At 36.6% G+C, this 26,198-nt stretch overlaps 1 protein-coding gene and 1 long non-coding RNA gene across 12 annotated transcripts in view; one reads left to right on the forward strand and one right to left on the reverse strand.

Annotated features, from left to right (window-relative positions):
• The first annotated feature begins 7,893 nt into the window (after positions 1-7,893).
• shha (sonic hedgehog signaling molecule a) overlaps positions 7,894-26,198 on the forward strand; it is a 139,798-nt gene continuing 121,493 nt past the window's right edge. Inside the window, exons 1-2 of one of the 11 annotated variants that reach the window (XM_073906151.1) lie at positions 7,894-8,119; positions 10,048-10,090. The gene's annotated coding sequence lies outside the window, so the exon portion shown is untranslated. Of the gene's footprint in view, positions 8,124-10,047; positions 10,161-26,198 lie in introns of all 11 variants that reach the window. The other 10 variants (XM_073906157.1, XM_073906152.1, XM_073906154.1 and 7 more) reach the window with 10 other exon arrangements.
• The window catches only part of LOC137490296 (uncharacterized), a 131,521-nt gene continuing 115,058 nt past the window's right edge, over positions 9,736-26,198 (reverse strand). Inside the window, exon 3 of the long non-coding RNA XR_012383457.1 lies at positions 9,736-10,203. This is a non-coding gene — a long non-coding RNA (uncharacterized lncRNA). The remainder of the gene's footprint in view (positions 10,204-26,198) is intronic.

Here is a 26,198-nt window from a genome sequence, read left to right on the forward strand (position 1 = left end):
TAATATCCCAAAACTAGACTAGTGGTCAAATAGACAGATTAAACAGACTTTATATGTGTAGTCATTGATTTCTGTTTATTTGATGACTAGTTTAGTTTTGGCCTATTCTTAGACGTCTATTAGATTTTTATCTAATTCTAACAAAGTGTTACTAAAATACTATTTGATGTAACTAGTAATGCTAAGCTAGAGATGGAGCTACTGCGATGCATCAAAACTGCAATATAATGCCACGTATTCATGATATGACTGTTCTCCATGTATACGTGTACATTTTTATTCCACTGCTGATTAAGTAAACCTGCAAAAAAAAGTCTTTATCTATAAAAAACGCAGGGCAAAATAATTTAAACATGCCCACTGAAAATGAAATACAAATCACTGTGTGCTTTTGCGTCTTTTTATTTCATTTGCTAAGTGCTACATTACCTCATGCTTTGGACCTCACAAAGGATTTCCAATAAATCTCCTGGCGGCTGCGAGTAATCGATCAGGCGGTTTGATTAACCTGTCTGAAGGGTCCTCCCACAGTACTACAGGTCTTGGCTGGCTCTGTGGATGGCTTGTTGGAAATGTTCATTGTCAGTTAGCCTGGCCGAGCTCAGACTGCAGCGGATAAATTCTGGGACCGGCCTGTGCTCGAGAATCATCACTGCGTTCCCGTTGCGCACAAACTACAGTGACATAAATTTGCTCACCGTGACTTACAAATCAATAGTGCAGCAAGTGATGCTTTTACTATTTGTCTCTTTGGTCACGTGCTGCTCCCTGGCCAGAAACGTACCTCATCCACTTTATACGACATATAATAATAAGCCTGGATGCTTTGCGCTCGCTCTCGTAGTCTTGTTCTGTGTGCCAAGTGGATTTCACTTGAATGTCGCAGTGGTGCCCAGCAATCTGCAACACACTTGCGAAGCCATCTCGTCCCCATAATGGCCAATAATTGAGCAGAATCCATCACAGGGGCTGAAAATAGACTGCCATAATGGCCATAAATTGTAGCCCAGGAGAGATTAACACATGGAGCTGTGCCGACCCTGCTGTGCCTGAGAGTCTCCTGTACCTCCAGAGACGAGTCTGTCTCGTTCTCTTCTTTGTCACCTGCTGATTTCATGCATAGGGCCAGCGATTAAAATTATAGCTCCCAAAGCAGTAGGCCTAGCGCTCTTGGTGGGTGGAAGTGTGGGAAGAACTATGCGAATGCCCACCATGCATTATATTGAAGTTTTCTCTGATATCTCACCTGGTTGTGTGGAGTGTATTTAATTCTGTTGAGAATATATTGGAATGGAAAAAGGAAGCTTATAAAGAGCTGACAGTCAACTGAATAGCCTCAGGCTTTTTGATTGCTCAATTTGACCCCCGAGCTGTAAAATCATGAAGAGCAAATCTGCATAGAAAATTAGTGTTTTCACTGAGTGTGGATTTATTATCATTATCATTAATGTTGAAGCCCTCACTTATATACACAAACAGTCAGAGAGAGCAAGAGAGAGAGTAATTAACTCATTTAAAGTATGAGTTTAAAGCCCAAAGACTTCCTCACAAGTCCTCCATTAATCATGGCTTATTTCATGTGATTGAGTGACTGACTGACTGACGTGTGCCTCGGTTTGATGGAATGCTTTTGTGGTAAAATGTCGTAAATGCAAACGTTCTCTGAGCAAGGAATATAAATATGTCCCAAACCGCTCACTAGAATTATCACATAATTGGGGACTTTCCATGTCTACCGTAGGGCAACACCCTTCCAACTTCCAGTGTTTTTGAGCAAACCTGTACTGTGCCCCGAGTTGGAGCTTGGTTAGTTTTTATTTGTGGCTTCCAAATTTATCAGTCTGTGCAAAAGAGTCTTCCTGATGGAGTAAACCTGACTGCAGGCAAACTTCTGTTCATTTTGCATAACAGTGCTTCGAGGATTAGGTCTAACACATATTTATAATGTAATATAATATAATATAATATAATATAATATAATATAATATAATATAATATAATATAATCTAATCTAATCTAATCTAATCTAATCTAATATAATATAATATAATATAATATAATATAATATAATATAATATAATATTCATTAATTTTCTTTTCGGCTAAGTCTCTTTATTAATCCAGCGGAATGAACGCCAACTTATCCAGCACTTGTTTCACGCAGCGGATGCCCTTCCAGCTGCAAGCCATCTCTGGGAAACATCCATACACACTTATACACACTCTTACACAGACATTTTAACTTATATAATTCAACTGTACTGCATGTCTTTGGACTGTGGGAGAAACCGGAACACCCAGAGGAAACCCACGCGAATGCAGGGAGGACATGCAAACTCCACACAGAAACGCCAACTGAACCAGCCGAGACTCAAACCAGCGACCTTCTTGCTTTGAGGCGACAGCACTACCTACTGCGTCACTTATAATATAATATAATATAATATAATATAATATAATATAATATAATATAATATAATATAATATAATATAATATAATATAATATAATATAATATAGGGGCAACACGGTGGCACAGTGAGTAGTGCTCAGCAAGAAGGTTGTTGGTTCGAGCCCCAGCTGGGTCAATTAGCATTTCTTTGTGAAGTGTGCATGTTCTCCCCATGTTCGCGTGGGTTTGCTCCAGGTGCTCTGGTTTCCTCCACAGTCCAAAGACATGCTATAGGTGAGTTGGATAAACTAAATAGTCAGTAGTGTATGTGCGTTAATGCAGGAATGTGTAGGTGTTTCCCAGTGTTGGATTGCAGCTGTAATGGCATCCGCTGCGTAAAACATTTACTGGATAAGTTGATAAGCGGGTCATTCTGTTGTGGTAACCCCTGATTAATAAAGAGACTAAGCCAAAAAGAAGGTTCTTTGTGCTGATTGATCAATAGTCATGCTTTTCACCCAAAAGGTACAGTACCCATAGGGAACCCTCCTCCACTCCCCCCTTTGAAACAAAAAAACAATCAAAACTGATTACACTAAAAAAAATTATACTCTATTATAACAATAAAAATAACAATGAATAGCCTACTGTCTTAAAGCCAGCCAAAAATGAAAATTAGCTGGTAATTTACTTACCCTCAGGCCATTCAAGATACATGTGCTGATATAATATATACTATCTTCCTTAAGTGACATAAAACAAGTATAAATTCATTTAATGCATCACTAAACACCAGTTTCAGTTTAAATGTTTTTTACTGTTTGTAAAATGACCGAGAGCAGTCAGTTGCTTGGAACCTACACGAGTTTATTTTCTTAACTTGCCTGCATCATGACCTCTCTATGCACTTTTGCTTTTCCCAATTCTCCTTTAGTTAAAGCAACAGTACAAAACAGTAATGGTATCATAACATCACTTGACACTGTTCTACTAAAAGAAAAAATTTACAGGGTGAATAAAGTGACAATAAATTCTTGCAGAGTTTCCAATCAAAATTGATAATTTACAAAAACACTATAATACAAACAACATACAAAATGTCAATAAAATAAAATAAAATAAAATAAAATAAAATGAAATAAAATAAAATAAAATAAAATAAAATAAAATAAAATAAAATAAAATAAAATAAAATAAAATAAAACAAAATGGGGGCGACATGTTGGCTTAGTGGTTTGCACAGCAAGAATGTCGCTGGTTCGAGTCCCGGCTGGGCCAATAGGCATTTCTGTTTGAAATTCTCATGTTCTCCCTGTGTTCGCGTGGGTTTCTTCCGGGTGCTAAGGTTTCCCCCATACTCCAAAGACATGCATTATAGGTGAAATGAATAAACTAAATTGGCCGTAGTGTATGTGTGTTAATGAGTATATGGGTGTTTCTCAGTACTGGGTTGCAGCTGGAATATGGATAAGTTGGTAATTCATTCGCTGTGGCGACTTCTGATAAATAAAAGGACTAAGCCGAAGGAAAATGAATGAATGAATGATATAATATAATATAATATAATATAATATAATATAATATAATATAATATAATATAATATAATATAATATAATATAATATAATATAATAATAAGTATTATTGCAAAAGCATTACAGCTTCACAATTCAGAATCATCGACTCACAGACAGTTCTTTCCATTTGTTTGTTTTGTTCAATGTTCTCCTGCACTCCCTATCTAAATGATTGAATAGATAAGCAGACTTCGGGGGGAAAAAACTAAATGACACATGTTGCCTCACTGTTCAGGAGGCGAGTCATTCAGCACGCCTTTGATACTTCAAAGCATGCTGAGGTTGTGCTAAAGAAGAGCACTGCTTTAGTCTTGTGTTGTAATTTCAGACTGTGATGACAGATAAACTATCAGCAGATATTTACTTGTTTTTCATCCCACCAAAGATACAGTGCATAAAAACAATTTTTCATTAAATAGCTCATATTGGCATTTACCTTTACTTTATACTCTTCATGTGATTACAATATTGCCGAAAATATGTTACTTAGGTACTTTCTTCACATTTTTAGTGGCCAACAGTATATATTTAGAAGATTGTCCTGATTTTTATTTATTTTTTTTGGCTCTAGCAGCTTAACATATTTTCCTGAACCAGTCCAGTGGAAATCACATTCCTTTTGAGAAATTTGTTTTCTTCAAAATGTAGTGACATGTGAGTGACACTTGATAATAGCATTTCGATATGGAGTGTTGAAACATCCTTCATCCATACCACAACATCTGAAGCATCTATTTGACATTGACTGTGACGGGAATAGGTTGAAAGTTTGATATGCTCTGTTGCAGATTGTTAATGTTGAGAAAACAAAACGTCTTGCCTTGAATTGCAGTGATGTACATTCACACTAAAGAGATGGGAAGCTTTACAATGGTGATAAAAGTAATGTGTCAGCTGTGTAGCCTAATGTAATGTTAAGGAGTACAAATGTTGGAATCCATGCTGTACAGAATACTGCAGTGATGCTGCTGTGATGTAGAGTGTGGAAATGTGAAAAATGACCGCCTGCATGACAGCAGGTAGATTGACGAAACATTCTTTATTATTAAAGTGGCATGCTGTGACATTTATTCAGCACTGTGAAAAAAGATGGTTATGTTTTGACTTCTTGATTAGGCAAATCTGTGCAAGGTGAACATTTTAAACATGTCAGAATGTGGTTTAGCTTTTTTATATTTTAAATGGACAGTTCTTAGCAGCAGTGCAGCAGTGAAGTAACAGATTACAAATATTCAAATGACTCAAAAGACATGGGCGCTATATAAATGCAGCAAACTGTTTAAAAGCATTAAAAGTGTTCACAAAGATGAACATATTCTTTACACACAATGACCCAGAGTCTGTTTAGCCAAATAGTCTTAAACAATAACTAAATGTGCTACAGAATATTACGTGTACACACACCAGCACTAATTGCACATAAACGCATTCGCTTTTCACAGCATTATACTCACTACTCACTTCTACTTTTAAGAGGTCTATTTTAAAAGGTAATATTTACAACAGATACTTTAACGCTACTTGAAATACATTATGGCGACACAGTGGCGTAGAAGGAACAGTTGTGCTGTCGCCTCACAGCAACAAGGTTGCTGGTTTGAGCCTCAGCTGGGTCAGTTGGCGTTTCTGTGTGGAGTTTGTTCTCCCCTGCATTTGCATGGGTTTCCTTCGGGTGCTCCGGTTTCCCCCACAGTCCAAAGACATGCGGTACAGGTGAATTGGGTAGGCTAAGTCTGTAGTGTATTAGTGTGAATGAGTGTGTGTGGATGTTTCCAAGAGATGGGTTGCAGCTGGAAGGGCATCCGCTGCGTAAAAACATGTGCAGGATAAGTTGGCGGTTCATTCCACTGTAAATTTATTTTCTTTAAACATTAATGTGAATCGATGATTCTCCAACTCAAAACATTTTTTTATTTTGCTAAATTTGAGTAGCCTTAAGAATTGTTACCCTGGACCACAAAACATGTCTTATGCTGCACTGTATTTGTGTGTACTTAATTGTTATTTTTTCGTGCCAAAGGTCATTGGAACATTGCATAAAGATTCTTTTACAAAAAAAAAATAATAATAAATTTCTCACTGTAATCATATTAAAACGTAATTTCTGAGTAATAATGTGCATTGCTAAGAATCTAATTCTTTAGTATTAACAATGCTTGAACAGTATAAAAATCTAGTTTTGACAACCTTAATGAATATTTATCAATATTTAGATATTTTTACATTAGATTGCACAATTTCAAATAGTTTCTCTGCCAATTATTAACAAAGTACATACTGTAAAAATCTGTTTTTTTTTTGTTTTGTTTTTTTAGCAGCTAGGGTGCCGAAAAGCCCTGTAAAATAATGGACTTTAAATTACAGACATTTCCTTAAATTTTCATTTCCTGTAAATTTCTGTAATTTTATAATGGATTTTTTTTTACTGTGTACATTAGTGGAAAACTTATATATTCTGCCTTCAGATGATGCATAAACCCCAGTTTCCAAAACTTGTGACTGGTTTTGTGGTCCAGGGTCAAAAATAGGACTAATAATTTAAAATGAATCAATAGCTGTCCCTTTAAAAAGCCACACCACAATGTTACAAAACGGTCAAGGGGTTAAGAACCTAAATATTTCAATAAGATTCTGTTTGCGGCATGTTAAAATGACACATTTTTTCTAATAACTGGTTGATAGCCTTAGGAGGTGACAGTCTGTTGGCTGGCAGCCTGACCCTGCCATCCGTGATGAGGTAAACAGGTGCGTCTCTCATCACTTTACACCCCCTCTCAGCTGTATCTCTTCCACAGCAGGGAAGAAAAAGAGATTTAAAAATATTCCATATGTCTTAAATCACAACTCATCATAGCTCACATTTTGCTCAAATGCTTCAATTTGCCCTGGCAGCTCTTAGAATGATGGCCTGATTAATGATGGACGGCTGTTTTATTGTTTTAAAACAACAGCAGTTATGTAGGCTGATAGATATAACTAACATCAGTTTAATAAGACCACTCAGGAAAATTGACTTCATAAGATGGTTTCCATTCATGTTATCTATATTCTGTCTTTTTTTGTAGGCCTACTTGTACTGTACCTGTCTTTCTGTTCTCCAAATGTCAAAAGGTGCATCACGAACATTATTGGCAGGGGGAAGAAAATGCCTTGGGCCTTGAAAGCTTTGATTGGCTGATAGTTTTGTCTCACATTACAGCGTTGAACTGTGCAGCTCATCCACGTGTCAGGGAAGGGAAATGGAAGATCAAGGGCAGAGGAGAGTGGCGTGTTTACATTTTTCTCTGATGTTCCACTCTCCACATCTCTCATCCAGCTCTGTGAATCAATAAAGGATGGATGAAGTGGAGGAGGAGATCCAGTTCACGTCACCCTTCAGCGGGGTGAACAAGCGCTTTATCACGTCAGTATGCTGCTTGTGTATTTCTCTCCTGTTGGGGAATCATGACGAATCAATCATCTCAGGTTGGACATATGAAAAAAAAGTCTCTTTCTTAAATTTTTTTGTGCAATATCACATGCTTTTTACATTAGCTTACACTTTACAGACATTTAGGAATGAAGTTACAGTAAATCACCAGTATTACATAATAATAATAATAATAATAATAATAATAATAATAATAATAATAATTAATAATAATAATAATAAGAAGAAGAAGAAGAAGAAGAATTATTATTAAGTATTATTATTCATTTATTTTATTTTTGGCTTAGTCCCTTTATTAATCTGTGGTCGCCACAGCGGAATGAACCGTCAACTTATCCAGCACATGTTTTACGCAGCGGATGCCCTTCCAGCCGCAACCCATCACTGGGAAACCCCCATACACACTCAATCACACACATACACTGTGTACAATTTAGCTTACCCAATTCACCTATAGCACATGTCTTTGGACTAGTGGGGGAAACCGGAGCACCCGGAGGAAACCCACGCGCACATGGGGAAAACATGCAAACTCCACACAAAAATGCCAGTTGATCCATCAGATTTATTTTTACTTTAGTCAATATCACTCATCAATGTTAGGGAATCCAGTCTCAGCCAATCAAATCGAAATAGGCGGGGCTTTATGGTTTACAGACATGACGCGTGAAGTCAAGTCAAGTGCAACTGTTCAGTTTTTAACGGCGACGGAGAGGTAAGAAGTAAGTAAATACTTAATATATGACATTGGTATTAAAATAAAATACTAAACAACCAACATAAATCATCATAAATTGAAATTGTTGGATTCATCAGCTACGTGACGTGACGTAATTTTAATTGCGGGAAGACGAGACTTTTTACAAATATTTTTTATGTTTACGCACACATTTACATTGAGCCTGTTCGTCACGGTTGTGAACTGTACTGTATGTATTTAATTTTACATTAACCAATGTCAGTCGATTAAGAGTCGAACTGCTCTGGTCACGCTGAAAATACTAGCAGTTTTGCGCCAAGGCTAAATTGTTTGAGATTTATGTAACGTTATGCGCCCTTAAAATTCGTCAATTAATTAGGAAAGTGCAATTTTGAATTTCGAGTCAGTTTACAGATCAATCAGAATTGTCACGCAGCATACACACAAGTTGTAAGTTGTCACAATGCAAAGGGCTTTTCTACTTAAAACGTGGCACGTTGAGGGCGACTGGAATTATACAGGGTTTAACAGCTTCACAAAATGTACATTTTTCATTCATACATTTCAATACGATTTTAATACCTTATTAAAAATTGTGTCATCTATTGTAAAATTATAAATTTTAATGAAGACATTGAGTTTTAATAATACTCTGTTCTGTTTCTAGTATTTATTAGAACTCTATATTTAATCATTCTAGTTCTGTTACTAATGAGATGGATTATGTATCAACAAAAAACAAAACATGCACTGTAGAAGGGCCCCTAATGCAATTACAATTGTGTGAAAATGTAAGGTTAGTAATATTTTAAATATTAAATTCAAAGAAATATGAATTAAGGCAATCTGAATGATGCATCAATGTTTTTTCCACAATGACTGTACAGCAGCTTCAGAATTCATGTTTTTGAATTTAATATGGATGTCAGTTTAATTTACATTGTAAAGAAAAATGTTCATAAATAATGTTACTCATAAACTAAAAAAGCTTGACTGTAAAAAGGTCAAATTTAAAGGACACCAACAACAGTTTTTCTGTTGGGTTTTAAGGCTATTTCTGCACCACTCTATGATGAATAGCCAGCTTACATATATGAGTTTCCCAGATGCAGTCAAAGCCGATCCATGAACACTTGCGTTGACAGACATCAAAACAAGTTGACTGTCCAGCTCTTTTTGTCTGTCTGTCCATCCGTCAATCCATCCATCCATCCATCCATATGTGCAATAGGCTTCAGCAGATGATTTTGTGAAACTAAACCAACACATTCTGACTTGTGAAAGCTTTAGGAATTAAAAACTTATTAGTTTTCAGAACTAAAGGCTATACAATGATGTGCCATCCTGGAAAAGTGTGTGTAACTGCCCCTAGATGACAGATTGCCTCATGCAGTTGAATGTGGCTTCAGCTCATACATACTGTATATACGCTGTTATGCACATATGAGAAATGGTAACAGAACTCAAACCCGTGGAGTTCATTGATTTATATATTTTTCAAAAGGAAATTAACAGACATTTCTATCTGGACAAAATGTCCTCTATTGCTCTATTTACTTCTCTCCTCATTTTTTTTTCACATCAAAAGCAGTGGATGAGGTAAGGATGAAACCTAAAAAGCTAGACACAGACACATCAAGCTTTGCGTGCCCTTTAATGCTTAATTATACCTGTTAGGGTGATGAGAGACTTATCCCACAAGCCTCGTGATTAATAAACAAGCCATCAAGGACCGAACAAGTTCTTGCTCATCACCTTGACACATACAATCAGTAAGAGGTTACATATCAAAGCCCATGCTGTACATCCAGCATAGACGCAAACACACACACACCTTCTTAAAACTGTTAAATTGGCCCACACCACCAGGCCAGCTTTGTCTACTCTCTGACCTGTTTATTCCTTCCTCACTCTGTATCCTTTTGTCTCTCTTTTGCACACCTGATGGAGTGACGGACGATGAGAATGTGGCGACGCTTGTAGCTGGGATGGGGTGAGTGACAGCCTCAGTCATGCTTTCATCTTTCAGCATTTCACTGCAGCTTTGTAGCAGACCAGCCAGGGTAAGAGTTGCGTTTGGCCCGTTTAGTAAATAGACACACCTCTCTGGGAAAAAAAAGATAGCCTGAGATGAGGTTACTAACTGCTGGAGCTGAAAACACACACAGGAGTGACCTCACGCCGAGGTCATGTAGAGATTCCTCCTTTGATAGTCTTACATGTGTGAAGGAATCCAATAGGACTTTACGTATACATACACGTCCTGTATACAAAGATCAAACGCTATTCTCATCTGCCACACTAATCTGTGATAAGCAGCAAGTTTATACAAGTTTAAATGAGATTCTGTAACTAAATATGAAGCTGCTCTTAGGTGTTAAGGAAGATATTTAAATAGATCTTTACGAGATGTGGGCTTAGTTTTTTTGTTTGGACAGCAGTGTTGTTCTGGTTTAAAGTGATTTTGGTGTCTAAATGCAGATGGAACGTTGATAGTTCAAGCAGTCAATCTTTATCTTTCCTGCTGGTAAATAATTTTATCATAAACAGAAGGTTAGAGAAGCAATCTGGCTGCTGTAAACATTCATTCATTCATTTTTTTAAATAATACACTCTCAAAAATAAAGGTACGCGAGCTGTCACTGGGGTGGTACCTTTTCAAAAGGTAATCATTTGTACCTAAAGGGTCCACATTGGTACCTTAAACGTATATATTAGTACCTAAAAATTTTAAGAGGAACACTTTTGTACTTTTCAGGTACTAATATGTACCTTTGAGGTAATAATATGGACCTTTTAGGTATGAATATGTACTATTTGAAAAGGTACCACCCCAGTGACATGTGTCACTGTGGCATGGTGGATAGCACGATGGCCTCGCTGGTTCAAGCCTCAGCTGGGTCAGTTGGCATTTCTGTGTGGAGTTTGCTTGTTCTCCCCATGTTTGCGTGGGTTTCCTTCAGGTGCTCCAGTTTCCCCCACAGTCCAGACATGCAGTATATTTCTTTTCAGCTTAGTACCTTCATTAATCTGGGGTCGCCACAGCAGAATGAACCGCCAACTTTTCCAGCATATGTTTTACGCAGCGGATGCCCTTCCAGCTTCAACCCATCATGGGAAACATCCATACACACTTATTCACACACATACACCATGGACAATTTAGCTTACTGTGGGGTAAACTGGAGCACCCGGAGGAAACCCACGCCAAGACAGGGAGAACATGAACAGAAATGCCAACTGACCCAGCCGAGGCTCGAACCAGCAATCTTCTTGCTGTGAGGCGATCGTGCTACCCACTGCGCCACCGTGAAGCCCCGCTGCTGTAAACATCCATATGAAATATCACATTATGTGTCCTAATTACCAATAAGTTTACATGCATCCAATGTATATAACCACTTTCTTTGTTTCATAATATGCATTTTATGTCAACACATATCAAATTTGTTGAGTTTTCAAATTATTTGTTTAAACATTTGTTCTTTCTAAACCCTTCCTTCAGTGAGCTTGCTCTGCTCTGATTGGCCCTATTTCCTTCACTTTTAAAGACAGTAACACTGGCGTTGATTTTTACCATATAATTTCAAGATCAAGTTCAATGATGACATTTTTGAAAACTGGTTGACAAAAACCTCTAGTTCGAGCACAATGTTTTTCAGCTGTATATTATGAGATGTTAATGGTGTGCTATTCCTCTACCTTAGCATTAACAAGAGAAAAATAAGGCCAATTAGGCCTCACGATTAATCAATGGCATTTTTCATGACATACATTTTTACCATATCATTTCAAGCTCAAGTTCAATGCTGAAAACCAGTTTTTAAACTGGTTGATTGACCCAAATCTTCACACCTCACGCCTTCAAACGCCACCACCCATTCATTGCATGTCGGCATTGTCTTCTGAGGTGCAAGTCATTTATTTAATAAAGAAAAGATTCATGCAGCTTCTCCTACCGCAGCAAATTCAGTTTTTACTTTTGATATTTGGCACCAGTTAATCAGAATTTTGTTCTCTATGACTCAATGAATTAAGACTCTGCTTTGTTCACACACATGTGATATTCCCGTTTGCGCATAAATTTAATTTGCATCTTTGAGTGAAAACGTAGCTATTGACAACACAAACCAGCTCAAGTGTTTGTGCTTCTGTCAAATAAGACATTCAATCAAGAGCATAGACCTGCATCATTAGGTTTTCTGCATCAGTTATGGAAGTGAAACTGGAAGTGCTTATGACTAGTTCTGCAGTTTCGAATTGATTCTTTCTTTTAGGAGACTATCTTTTTATTTTACATTTACTGTTTAAATTAACTTATTGCAGACCTGTTACAGTCAAACACAGCTATACTCTACACACTGCATAAAACGTCATCTTTAAAAAAAAAAACATAATACGGATACTTTAAAGTTAAATGTCAGTCTGCTTATGATCAATAATCTGCTAATGATGTGCCAGTGATGATAATCATCATCATCATCATTTATAATAAAAAGAGAAATAGTCCAGTGCTGTGTTCAAGTATAGAATTGGGCTGCATATTTTTAGCTGTGAGGGTCTGTGATTATTACGATTCAATTATACTGTGATAACATACATTTTCTGTGTGTGTGTTTGTGTGTGTGTAAGCTTAATGTGTTAATGAGGAAATGTTTTTGTAGCATCCAATACCAATTTACTCTGCAGAGCTATGAAGTGTGAAATAGCTATTTTGGGAAAGTATAGAAATGTCTTACCCCTGAGGGATGAAGAAAACTTTTCTCATTTACTTTTTACTACTTTGAGAAATAATTGGACAGAACTTCCTACATAGGCTGACTTGCTAACACTGGTATTTCATTGGCCGCCTCTGTCTAGACAACCTCACACCACTTCTGCAGCTATATAATCAGTCTGGAGGTCTTGGAAGCTGAAATTGGTTCTGTCCATCAGCTTGTGTGCTGCAGAAATTGACCTGCCTCCAGCCTTCGTGTTTCATCTCAAACTATAGCCTGCAACAAGGAAGGGCAAATGTCTCTCTGCTTGGCACAAAACCAGTCTATTATGTCTCTTGCACTCTATAGGAAAGTGAAAAGAGCTCTTATGGATCTCACACTTGTTGTTAATTGAACATAGGAAGTCTTTTACTTTTGCCATGAAATGGTTTAGTACACTAATAACTTGTTGACAGAATAAGGAAACAACATTTTCGTTCAAGGTGAAACTGAAAGAATACTTCAGTCACAAGTTTCATATTTAACAAATAAGATCTCATCTTAACAATAAAATAGAAAAATAAATTTCGGCTTTGAATAGTCAGTACAACTTTCTGGCTGTCTAGTGTACTTTTGTTCATGATATATGAATTACGTGAAACACCTGTTCACTACAGCATGGCACAGCATCTTTTTCCTACTCTATATGATGCTTTAGTCATTCTTTCATTCATTCATTTTCTTTTTAGCTTAGTCCCTTTATTTACCTGGGGTCGCCACAGTGAAATGAACCGCCAACTTATTCACCAACGCATATGTTTTCGGATTCCCTTCCAGCTGCAACCTATCACTGGGAAACACCCATACACACTCATTAACACACATACACTACAGCCAATTTTGCTTCTTCAATTCACCTACAGCGCATGTCTTTGGACTTGTGGGGGAAACCGCAGCACCTGGAGGAAATCTACGCGAACACAGGGAAAACATGCAAACTCCACACAGAAATGCCACTTGACCCAGCTGAGGCTCGAACCATTGACCTACTTGCTGTGAGGTGACACCCACTTCACCACCGTGCCGCCCATGCTTTAATCATTAAGCATTAATCTTTAAAGAGTCTGCAAATTAACTTGTTTAAAGATTGTTTAAATCATAAACATTTATTTAAAAAATGTTAAAAAATAACAAATTAACCCTCATGTGCTGTTGGGGATGTTTTCATCCACTCTGGGGGGATTTTGAGTCTTAATTTTGCCATAACTTTCTCTGTGTTTCAGTAAGCAGAATGATTTGGGTGACAAATCTCATTTTGACACATATTTTAAGAAAATGCTTCAAACTTTTTTTTTTTTAATAACTCAACGATACATTCTGGGCAAATGTACTACACTTTTGTTATGTTCTGGATGAAAACATCCATTGAGTTAAACTGCTGTAAAAATGCATAAATTTTTTTTTTTTTTAATTTGTTGCATAAATCTGTTAATCAACCTCTATCCTGATCAAAACTGTTTAGAAATTTACAGGATTTAATTCTTTAATTGACAAAATTCACAAATTATGTCACTGATTTGGTAAAAACACACACACACAAAATGACGTATTTTCAATGTAAAAAGTAATTATGGACTGGATTTTTTTTAACCTTTTATCAAAGTCTTTTTGACATGTGAAACAACATTGCCTTTGATGCATTGTGTTGATTGATTTAAATGTTTTTCTCCCTATTTTCCTGTTGGTGGCTGTTTTTGACCCATTGACTTCCATTATAACCACATTTTTTGAATTACAAAACCATGACACCATATAATCATGCATTTTTGATTGTTTGTGGCTTTCCCTGTTGGGAAGAGGTTAAATTTGTAATTTTTACTGTTGATCATTAGTTAACACCATTAACCCTTTGGATAGACTTGTGCAAAAAAAAGCTTAGTTTCTGGATTTTATATGAGTATGACAGCAAATTAAAGTCTGTGTATGTGTGTCTGTGAGTATGTGAGAATTTGAGTGACCTTTAAGCACTTACAGTACCTTGATGTGCCTGAGAAAATCAAAATATGCTTCTCAGCTGTTATTTATTCATTGTTTCATTTTCTTGTCGGCTTAGTCCCTTTATTAATCCGGGGTCGCCACAGCGAATGAACCTCCAACTTATCCAGCAGGTTTTTACGCAGCGGATGCCCTTCCAGCCGCAACCCATCTCTGGGAAACAGACACACACACACATTCACACACACTCATACACTACGGACAATTTAGCCTACCCAATTCACCTGTACCGCATGTCTTTGGACTGTGGGGGAAACCGGAACACCCGGAGGAAACCCATGCGAACACAGGGAGAACATGCAAACTCCATACAGAAACACCAACTGAGCCAAGGCTCGAACCAGCGACCTAGCGACCTTCTTGCTGTGAGGCAACAGCACTCCCTACTGCACCACTGCTTCGCCCGCTGTCAGAATAACATGGAAAAAATAAAAACAAAGACTGTTTATTTATGCAACATCAAATGTGGTTCTAAGGGAAGTCAACGGGCAAAAACAGCCACCAACTGTAAATTAGGGAGAAAAATGAAAATCTAACAATGCATCAAAGCCAATGTTGTACTAATCGTTCACCTGTCCAAGATTTTGATTAAAGGTAAAACAAATCCTGTCCATAATTACATTTTATATTAAAAATACGTCATTTTGTGTGTTTTTCACACAATCAGGCATCATTTGTAAACTTGGCAATTAAAGAGTTAAAATCCTCTAATTTTCTAAACAATTAAGTAGTTTTAATCAGGACTGAGGCTGATTAACAGATTTATGTAAAAAAAATAATAATAGTTTTTAACAGCATTTTGTGTTGAGCAGAAGGTCTGTAAAAACCTGGAGGTGAGTAAATGAGTTAATTTGATCTTTTGAAATCACTTTAAAATGACTCTTGACTGATAAAACAGCGGAAAAGGTTTAACTCATTCAATCTAACTGAAAATTAAGAATTATTTGTGGTATAACTACATTTTTAAAATTTGTTATTTGAAATACTGAAGTGCCACATTTCTGAACACAGTAGATGTAGATCACAGCAACAGTGTGGTATCTTGAAATAGAATTAAAATAAATTGAAAAATAAACAAAAAATTGTGGCCAGCTTTTAAATAAAACAATTGTTGCCATCTAACCATGACTATATTCACAATATATAGCACGACCTCTTTTTCTTAAAACGGTGCATAATTAATATATTGACATCATTATTATGTTATGTTGCATTCCTCAGTTCTATTAAGCACTACTGCTCTGCTGTTTGCGTGAAAGAAAGCTCACTAAACTTTTGTCTGTTTGACCTTTCTTGACACCCCTCTCTCTCTCAACTCTCCGAAAGACAGCTGTTCCTGTCTTGGAGTGTTTGGACACTGCTAATGAGGGGATGCTTTGTGGTGTCCTTCTGTCCAGAATGGTTTCTTTAGTTGTCTCTCTGTCTAGCGGTAGGTCTAGACCTTTCTTTGACCAGCTTCTCATCAGAAGCAGAAACCCCATTAAGGGCGGACTGTTGTCAGCTGAATGAGAATAGAGCCTAGTGTGTGTGAGTGTGAGTGAGTGTGTGTATCGGGGAAACGGCAAAGTCTTTTCCACTGTGCTCTTGCTCAGGATATAAAGCACATCATTGTAATTGCAAAGGATTCCAGCGTTGAGCATCTGTGGCCACTCTAAGCCCATCTCTGCAGATGCATGTTCTGTGCAGATTATGTCAGCTTGCTGTCTACAGGACTCTTGCTCTATTCAACGAGCGCCGGAGGAGCTGTTAATGCAACACAACTATTGTGTCCTGCCCTACTCAGGGAGGAGGGAAACCCAGCAAACACTAGACAAATTACAATGTAACCTTACTGGCTGTGGAGAGAGGAAAGATTTAATGTAGAAAATAGAAACTGGACTCAAGTAAAGAGCTCTTATTCATGCTATTATATAGTATGTCACACTGAGAAAAGTTTTGTTTATTTGTGGCTAAAGCTTTCTGTTTATTTATCAAAATAATATATTTATTGTTTATAGATTTATTTTATAAATATTCCTGATGAAAATATGTTATTCAAATGTTTTCTTGATCTATCCTAGAACTTATTTATTATTTATTTATCATATTATGAGAAGTATAGTAAATATAATAACTACTTTGTATTTTATACAGGCAATGCTGCAAATAAATCAGCAGGCAGTCACATTAATAAATATGCTGGTTTCACAGTTTTGTGCTGCTTCTGGACTATGAATATTGCATCATAGGTTTTTTTGTGATTTGTGTCTAGTTTAAAATTTAAAGTTTTTAAAATGTCACATTCTAAATATAATCATGTCACATTCTAAATATAATCATTTTTAAATTAATACAAATTGTGTAAATGCATCAGGACTATAGTAAAAAGATGGTAATATTTTTCAGTTTTACTGCATTTTTCTCATTCACTTATTAATGAGAAGATGTTGACCAGACATGTGGTTTAGTTTAGAAATATTACAGTATTTAAAAATGACAGAAATGAGGGTTTGGATTGCCCTAAACCTTTTATTCAAAGTGGATTTTTAACATTATGGAAAAATTGATGTTTCTGATTATTACCTGTTTTATTCAGTTTGCCTTAAAGCAAAAAGTGAACTGCCTAGGTAAACCAAAAAGCATTTGTTTTTCTCAAAGTACCATTTTTACTTTAAACAAGCAGTTGTCTTTTTTATGTGTTTCTAATGTGAGTGTGATTACCTTCTTGCGTGATATGTATATCCAAAATGAAAGCACTAGCAGATACTTTACCTCATTATTGAAACTAAAATAACTAGCAATAGCATAGTTTAACATTATATGTATTTATTAGTCAAAATTGTAACTTTAACTAAAGATCTATAAAAATAATAAAAAAAATTGGCAGAATAAATATTTGGATTAATATTAAAATGCATTTTTAATTTTCAACCATGTCAAATAAATAATTTAAAATTTAGCTGTAGCAAATTACAGTATTTGTTTTAGGTTGGTTTAAAGCAAGTTTAGACTTTGATTTAAGGTTAAAAACAAACACTCACTTTATTAGGTACACCTGTCCAACTGCATGTTACCGCAAAATTCTAATCAGCCAATCACATAGTAGACATGGTCAACACAATCTGCTGCAGTTCAAACCGAGCATCAGAATGGGGTGAAAGGTTATTAATGTGGCATGGTTGTTGGTGCAAGACGTGCTGTTCTGAGTATTTCAGAAACTGCTGATCTACTGGGATTTTCACGCACAACCATCTCTAAAGTCAACAGAGAATGGTCTGAAAAAGAGAAAATATTCAGTGAGCGGCAGTTCTGTGGTTGCAAATACCATAGAGGTAAAGTTGGTTTTATATTCACACATTCGTTCATTGACAACTTGTGGCACACTCCCTATATTGTTTACCAAAATGGCACAATATTGGAAAAATATTGCCTGTTCTGATAAGTCTCGATCTCTGGTGCAACATTCAGATGGAAAGTGTCAGAATTTGGCATCAACAATATGAAAGCATGAATCCATCCTGCCTTGCATCAATGGTTCAGGCTGGTGGTGGTGGTGTAATGATGTGGGGGATATTTTCTTGGCAAACTTTGGGTCCATTAGTACCAACTAAGCATTGTTTCAATGCCACAGCCAACCTTAGTATTGTTGCTAACCATGTCCATCCCTTAATGACCACAGTGTACCCATCTTCTGATGGCTACTTCCAGCAGGATAAGACGCCATGTCATAAAGCATGAATCATCTCAGACTGGTTTCTTGAACATGGCAATGAGTTCACTGTACTCAAATGGCCTCCACAGTCACCAGAACTCAATCCTTTAGAGCACCTTTGGGATAAGGTGGAATTGGAGATTCACATCATGGATGTGCAGCCAACAAATCTGGAGCAACTTTGTGATGCTAACATGTCAACATGGACCAAAATCTCTGAGGAGTATTTCCAGTACCTAATATATCCAGTTGAATCTATGCCACAATAGATTAAGGCAGTTCTGAAGTTAAAAGGGAAGTCCAACCCAATACTAGTAAGGTGTACCTAATAAAGTGGCCCGTGAGTATAGTTTTCTACTTTGCACTAAGTAAAAAAATCTCTATATTAAACAATATGTTCATTTTGCATGAATGTAATCACAATAAATATTTTTTTATTTAGAGTAAATAAAATTGCATAGTTTAAAGCAAAGTTAGGCGATACTCAAAATATTAGCTGTAACAAACAACAGTGATTTAATTTTTTTTTAAGTTGGTTCAAAGTGTATTTTTTTTTCAGAACATAAAATGTTGGACTTAGTCTAAATATATAAATTCTTAAAAATGTTGATTACTTCTTGAGCTTTATAATAGTTTGTTTCCAGCCTCAGGGTGTGAACACAAGTTTCAAGTTTCACTTTTATATTATATCTCCGGCAAATATTATAATTTCTGCCCAACCGGCAGTATATTCTCAGATCACATACACAAACACCTGCAGATGGTTGCATTAATGCTAATAGCTCTGCTTAACAAATCTGCTGCTGACTTTATAGTCAAATGATCCTTATAGGTAGACTGTACAGGTCAATGCAAGTACAAGCTGTTGTCTTAACCTATTCAGCTGTTTTGACTGTCAGCCAAACAGCGGCTCCGCTGACATTTGATTCTGGACAAACTGCTCGGCGCATGCACCGAAATTGAATGAGATCGTTTTAAATTAATTTGCCTCTCCTCATGCATTAGGGAGTATACATAATGAGGCATTAGTCCAAATTGTTTTGCCGTAGCATTTGTCACTGAAGAGCAAAGCAATATTGCATGAGTGGCATATAAACGTCTGAGACCAAGCAATGCTTCAGTTTGACAGGCCTTGCAGCTTGCAGCGTGTCATTATAAAAGAGATGCTGATAGACTGGTTACAAAATTAAAGGCAGAAAAGGAGGAGCGCAGCTTGTTGGTAGCTGGAAAAGTGTGGTCGGAAAAGAAATGATCATATACCTTATCATTGATTTTACTAATGATGAGTGCCCCCAGTGCAACAATAGTAATTTTGCCATAAAACTGTCAGCAGTTCATCAATCTCTGGAGGCCTTTCCTCCCTGAGAGCAAGATTTATTAAATGCTTACAGTCATGAGCCTGGACTTGCCTGGTCTGACTGTTAGCATACAACACAGCTAGCCTTTGAGATGTTGACGTCCTACTAACACTGCTAAACGGTGAACACCCATTGATTATTTTGTCTTTATCTTTACATGTCACAGAAGCCCTCTAGGATCAAATCCTTCACATGAGGATATCCTTTAGTTCAGCCTCACTATATGCGGTTTACAATTTCAACCCTTTTGATTGTTTTTCTTTTTTTCTTCATCTTTTCGAGCCTTGTGTATTTCGTCTGTGTTCTTCAGGCAGTCGTGTGCAGCCAAGACATGCACTTCAAATGCCTGAGGACTGAGGCCTGTCTGCCAACAATAGGAATTTCCCTGGTTTACACAGGATAGATTAAGCTCATCCCATTTTTTCCTTTCCCGAGAGCACATTATGCTTCTACTTAAACCGTTTTGTGCATGTAATTGTAGCTTCACAGGTACAAATACCAGAGTTCATGGTAGTCAGAGATATTCAGGTTCTTGTTAAGTTCGAGGATAAAGTGCAGCCTCTGCTGTCTGAACACTAAAACATGAACTCAAAATTGATAATTAGATCATTTGATTTTTTTTTCTTTATTTCTTTATTTATTTTTTGGTTTAAAATGCTGTGACTTTTCCATTTTAAGTGTTTCATTCATTGTAAATATAAAAGGCCCACTAAACATGGGATCAGGTCTACGTTCTTAGAAATAAATCTGTAAAATAAGAGGTAATTTATGGGCAGCTCATTACTCATTGGGTATATTTGGTGATTTACATGACTACCTCAGACAAGGTGCAGTGCAGTTCAAAATGACAGTATAGTTGATAAACATTAGTTTTTGTCTTTATTGTTTCAAAATTGAGGAAATTGTAACAGTATCTTGGTAGAACTGTGTTTTGTGAAATAGGCAGTAAAACAGAAATACTTTATTTTGTTGAAAACAGTAATCAAAATTAGACAACAGCAATGATTGTTGCTTGGACTAATTCATTCATTTTCTTGTGGGCTTAGTCCCTTTATTAATCCGGGGTCGCCACAGCGGAATGAACCGCCAACTTATCCAGCAAGTTTTTACGCAGCGGATGCCCTTCCAGCCGCAACCCATCTCTGGGAAACATCCACACACACATTCATACACTATGGACAATTTAGCTTACCCAAATCACCTGTACCGCATGTCTTTGGACTGTGGGGGAAACCGGAGCACCCGGAGGAAACCCATGCGAACGCAGGGAGAACATGCAAACTCCACACAGAAACGGCAACTGAGCCAAGGCTCGAACCAGCGACCCAGCGACCTTCTTGCTGTGAGGCGACAGCACTACCTACTGCACCACTGCTTCGCCGCATGGACAAATTATACACCTTTAATTAAAAGGTTCTACAAAACATTCTGAAGGTTACAGCACTCAAAAATTGGTAGTAAATGAAAAAGGTTCTTGCTGCGAATGACTATATCACAAGATATTGCTGTAGTGGGATTTTTAGCAATAACTTCATCACCAAGGGTTTTTTAAAATCAGTTTTAGATCAAGAGGTTCGGTCACTGCAAGGCTTTGAGTTTAGTTTAGGCACTGTATGCTGAGATACTTTCAGCACTAAACTAATTCTGCAGTGTTGAACCGATTTCCTGTTGAGATTCTCTTCATTATCTTGGCCTCTCATACATTTATCTTTTGTGGACGACCAGTCTTTTTAGGTAACTTGAATGAAATAAATAAGAATTCATTAAAAACTGAAGAGTATGGCTGCCAGTAATGTCTAGTTCAGATGATTTTCAAAGTAGTCATGTCACAGATGCTTTCAAACTGCATGACTATCCGGGGCAGCATTTCGACGCTGCTGTGTTTACTCTGTAATATAGATCAGCGACACAGGTTTTCACAGTGCATGACTTTACAATAGGAAGAATCACCGACAACTTTGTCACAGTCTGCAAACTACGTCTCAAAACCAAACCCATGCGAGAACTGAGGTGGAAACAACGCAAGGTCACATATTATATATTATATTATTAAGTACATAATGAGAAAGGATCCTTTAGTGGGCTAGAAAATTTACTTATTTTGCTCATCTGGATTTTGAAGGGAATTAGTAATTTTTAGTAAACTTTTTTCCTTTTTGACATGGTTGGGGTATCAAAAACATTTCACGCAACATGTTTTGAATCTCCGACAAGTCCAAATATTTATGGCCCGTTTTCTCTGACTGGTACAGTACAGTGTGGAACAAGTCGGTATGGGTCACCTTTATCAGGCTTGCGTTTCTACTACCAAGGGTACCCTTTCGGTGGGCGTGGTGTACAACAAAGTTTCAGTCGACGTCATTCACACTCAAATAAATGTCTACAGTAAAGTTGTACAGGTCGTTCAAATATCATATGAGAAGCACTTCTTACAAAACAGATGCTTTAAACACATAATTACTTTTTTATAAATGTTTATTACTAACTTTTCTATTAACATAATTTGATTAAAATTGCAAATTAATGACCTAGCCTACTGTAACGTCTGCAATTATATAAAATAAATATATAAATGCAACATATATATGAAAACACACAGCCCTTTACAGTCTCAGTGTTTCCTCTAGGATTTTTTCCAGCTGTGGCGGCAGGCTTTTTTTTTACACAGATCTACCAACTACTTGTGGCGTTATTTCAATGACAAATGTCAAGAGCGCAGTATTAGAAGTCGGGATGGCGTTTATGTAATAGCCTACAACATGCTTATCTCTTTGTTTGCGCGCCGATTTCCTCTGCTCGTGCACAAAACTTTTTGTACGCCCTCATAAATATAAGCCGCTTCAAAAGCACGTAGATCTTCTTGTGCGCTCTGAAATAAATGCTGCTGAAGAGTGATTTAGTGTGTTTATGTAACGAGTATGTCTCCAGCATTTATTGGATTTACTAGGGAATATTTATGAATGTCTGAAGTAAAGTGAAACGGCTATACGTCATGTTTGCTGGCCTCACGCATCACATCAGCACGTAAGCTTAAAGGGTTAAACAAATTACGCACAGCACTACTACGGTTGTTCACGCTGTTATAATTCACTTACCCTTTAATACGTTTTGGTGCTATTATGACCCGCTATTGAAAAAGTAAAATGTTTTGAATGATAAGCTGTAATGTAGGTGGCGGGATGAATTTTGGTGTGGCACCCCGCCATGGAAGAATGAATGAAGCAGACACCATGAAGTCGCCGATATGTTACCAATTACAGAAAAAATACACACAGCATACATTTAGGCCTCGTTTATGTTTAAAAACAACATGCAACATGTAGCCCGCAGTCATTGCAAACCTCTCGTCTGTGTCCGTAATCTTCACCAGCACATGTAAGCTGTATGAGTACGTAGAGAGTAATTCTGTCATTCTGAGTTTATAATAGTCCAAAGGCCATGACAAACATGGCAATTTGTTCATGATTCAGGTTGCTGAAACAATTTGCTCCTTTGTTTTGTCAATCTGATTGTTTGCGCTTCACTCTCGCGTTTGTCCTTTTTTTCTGAAAGGTTTAGATTACAGAGATACTTCAATATTCATTCACACGTTATTATCATCAGCTCAAGAAGTTCGTTATATCAAATATAGACACGATCACAAGCTTCTGGAAGAAAGGCCATAACCGCTCACACTTTTAGGCGGCCTGGTAAAAAAACAAGACATGGCAGATTTTGTTTTTCTTTGCTTTGTGTCTATACATCAAGACAACAACAAGATTTGTTTGAGCTTGGTACAGTTCGGTTCCAATGACCATAAAAGCATACCGAATCTTACTGTATTGTACCACTCAGTACTCAGTGGAAACGGGCCATTAGCATGCCAAATATTTCACGGGTGTCGGTGACTCATCAGTGATTATCTCAGATTGCATCTTTGATTGTTCATACTGTTTGATTGATATACTCATGTAAACGAGCACTGATTTTCCTGTGATTTCAGACATTTGTTGGCAATTTCTTAATACTCGTCGACGAGTCAAAATCTGGGCTAAAATCATAAAGTCTAAACTCTGCATTAAATAGAATTTGTTAGTATCGTGTTTACCAGTAGGAATTTTATATATATATATATATATATATATATATATATATATATATATATATATATATATATATATATATATATATATTCCCGGTTTTTATCAGGGGTTACGACAGCGGAATGAAATGTTAAATATACAATGACTCTTCATAGAGTTTTTTTTTTGTGTGTGTCACAGACATGTAATATGCTTCTAAACAACAGCATCTTCTTTCTGAGACGTATCCATGACTCATCAGTGAACTCATGTGTTATTGTAACCTCACATTACACTGCCATGACTTTCAAAAATCTCTGTTACATATTATGCAGAAATAAATTTCCATTTATATGCCATTACTGATGTGGCCTATGTTTGTTTTCAACACCTGGGTATCTGTATACAAAGCGACTGGCCCAAACTCAAAGATAAGTTAATTAAATTAAAGATTTAATTAACAGCTTGGAGATGAACCTGTAAGATCCATCTGCTGCAGGCGTTGTGAGCGATCAGATAGTTTAGAGATAAACGGACGCATCGTGTTTAGATGTTAATGGAGGGGAAGCTGAGGGTTTCACCCACATGACACCTCAATCATCCTAACCCTTTATTACACGGAGTAAACATCATAAAAAGCCACTTTAAAGATGATGAGAGAAATCCGAATTTTGCTTAATATTTATAATGATGTGATTAAATTATTGTTTTTGCTGTCAGAGCTTGCTCCTACTGCTCTTCCATTGCTCCTTTGAAGTCAGTTTTAAGTTGTGTTTCATGTGGTCATGGAGTCTGCTCGTATTGCTTTCCAAATGGCACACAGTCTTACTTAAATACACACTGAGCACTGTAATTTTTTTACAAGTGAAGGTGCAATTTGCTGTAAATGCAGTATCAGGGTTTCAAAACCCATAGAGGGCCATTTCATTTAAAGAGCCAAACGCTTAATATTTAGGAGAGGGGAAAAATGAATGAAAAGCTAAAATGCACCTAAACAAGAGTTGCATCCTATAATTAAAGTCATAATCATAAAGCTTTTGAAAGGCATGTGCTATACCTGTCGAGGTTGCTTTAAATCTGACTTTCCGAAAGTATTTGAGATTCCTCAGAACTGATCAAATGTATGTTTTCAATTGAAGAATCTCTTCAGCTTGAGAGGATAGGGTGACCAGATTTCTCACAGTGCAATACAGCACTGCAGTCTGTGCTTTATACAAACACACTGTAAAGAAAACAGGCCTGCATGATAAATCAATATAAAACTTTGTATAAACGTGTTTTTGATTCAATTTTATTTGCATATTGCTTTTCACAATTATTGTCATACTGAAGCAGCTTTTACTCTTATCAAAATCAAAAAGTGATAGGGCATGATTTAGCAAAAGCTGCCATCTTCATCATGCACTGGTTGTCAGTAGGCATGGGTAGGCAGTAGGCATGATAACCTTAAAATAAAAATAAACATAAAAATTATTTATAAAACTTATAAAAATATCACAGTTTTATGCTATCATTGTAATTATTCTAAAATATGTTCTTTTTAAATATCTGGGTAAAAAAAAAAAAACTTTTTCCTCCATTGAACACAAAATATTTTATTTTAACAAACTTTTAAAATATGTTGGAACAGTAGCTTTTAATGTGGAGGGCCCTTTTTTGCTGGAGATACTGTTGCCCTAAAAAATGAAATAAAATAGTTAGAAATAAAACTGTACATACACCATAGGAACCGCATAACAAAATTTTGGAGGTTTTAAAACCTTGACTTTAAACCTTAAAACCGGTTATCATTCCATGCCTACTTGTCAATGAAGCACGGTTGTGTGATCAGTAGTAAATCACCTCTGAAGACCAGACGGAGCTCTTGTGAGTCGCATGGAACAACCAAATATGCCTCAAATAAACCCAGGAAAGCCCTGTAGCAGTAAGTGAATACATTGAAGAGTTAGCTGCTTTCATTGATTCAATGTGATTAATAAACACAGCCAAGTTTTAATACTAAGAGTTTTTATTAGTATCATTTTAATATTCTATTCTATTCTATTCTATTCTATTCTATTCTATTCTAATACTGATAATAATGTAATGCTGATATGTCTTTGTCATTGCATTTACTACAAAGGGCTGTATTTCACTTAGAATCTAAGAAACATCTGTCAGAAACAATATACTGTAATCACACAATTATATTGCCTTTGATGTTGTGTGTAGTTTGTCAGTTAACTGTGGCTCTGTGCTG

This window comes from Danio rerio, chromosome 7 (genome assembly GCF_049306965.1).
Source record: "Danio rerio strain Tuebingen ecotype United States chromosome 7, GRCz12tu, whole genome shotgun sequence".
Classification (NCBI taxonomy): Eukaryota; Metazoa; Chordata; class Actinopteri; order Cypriniformes; family Danionidae; genus Danio; species Danio rerio.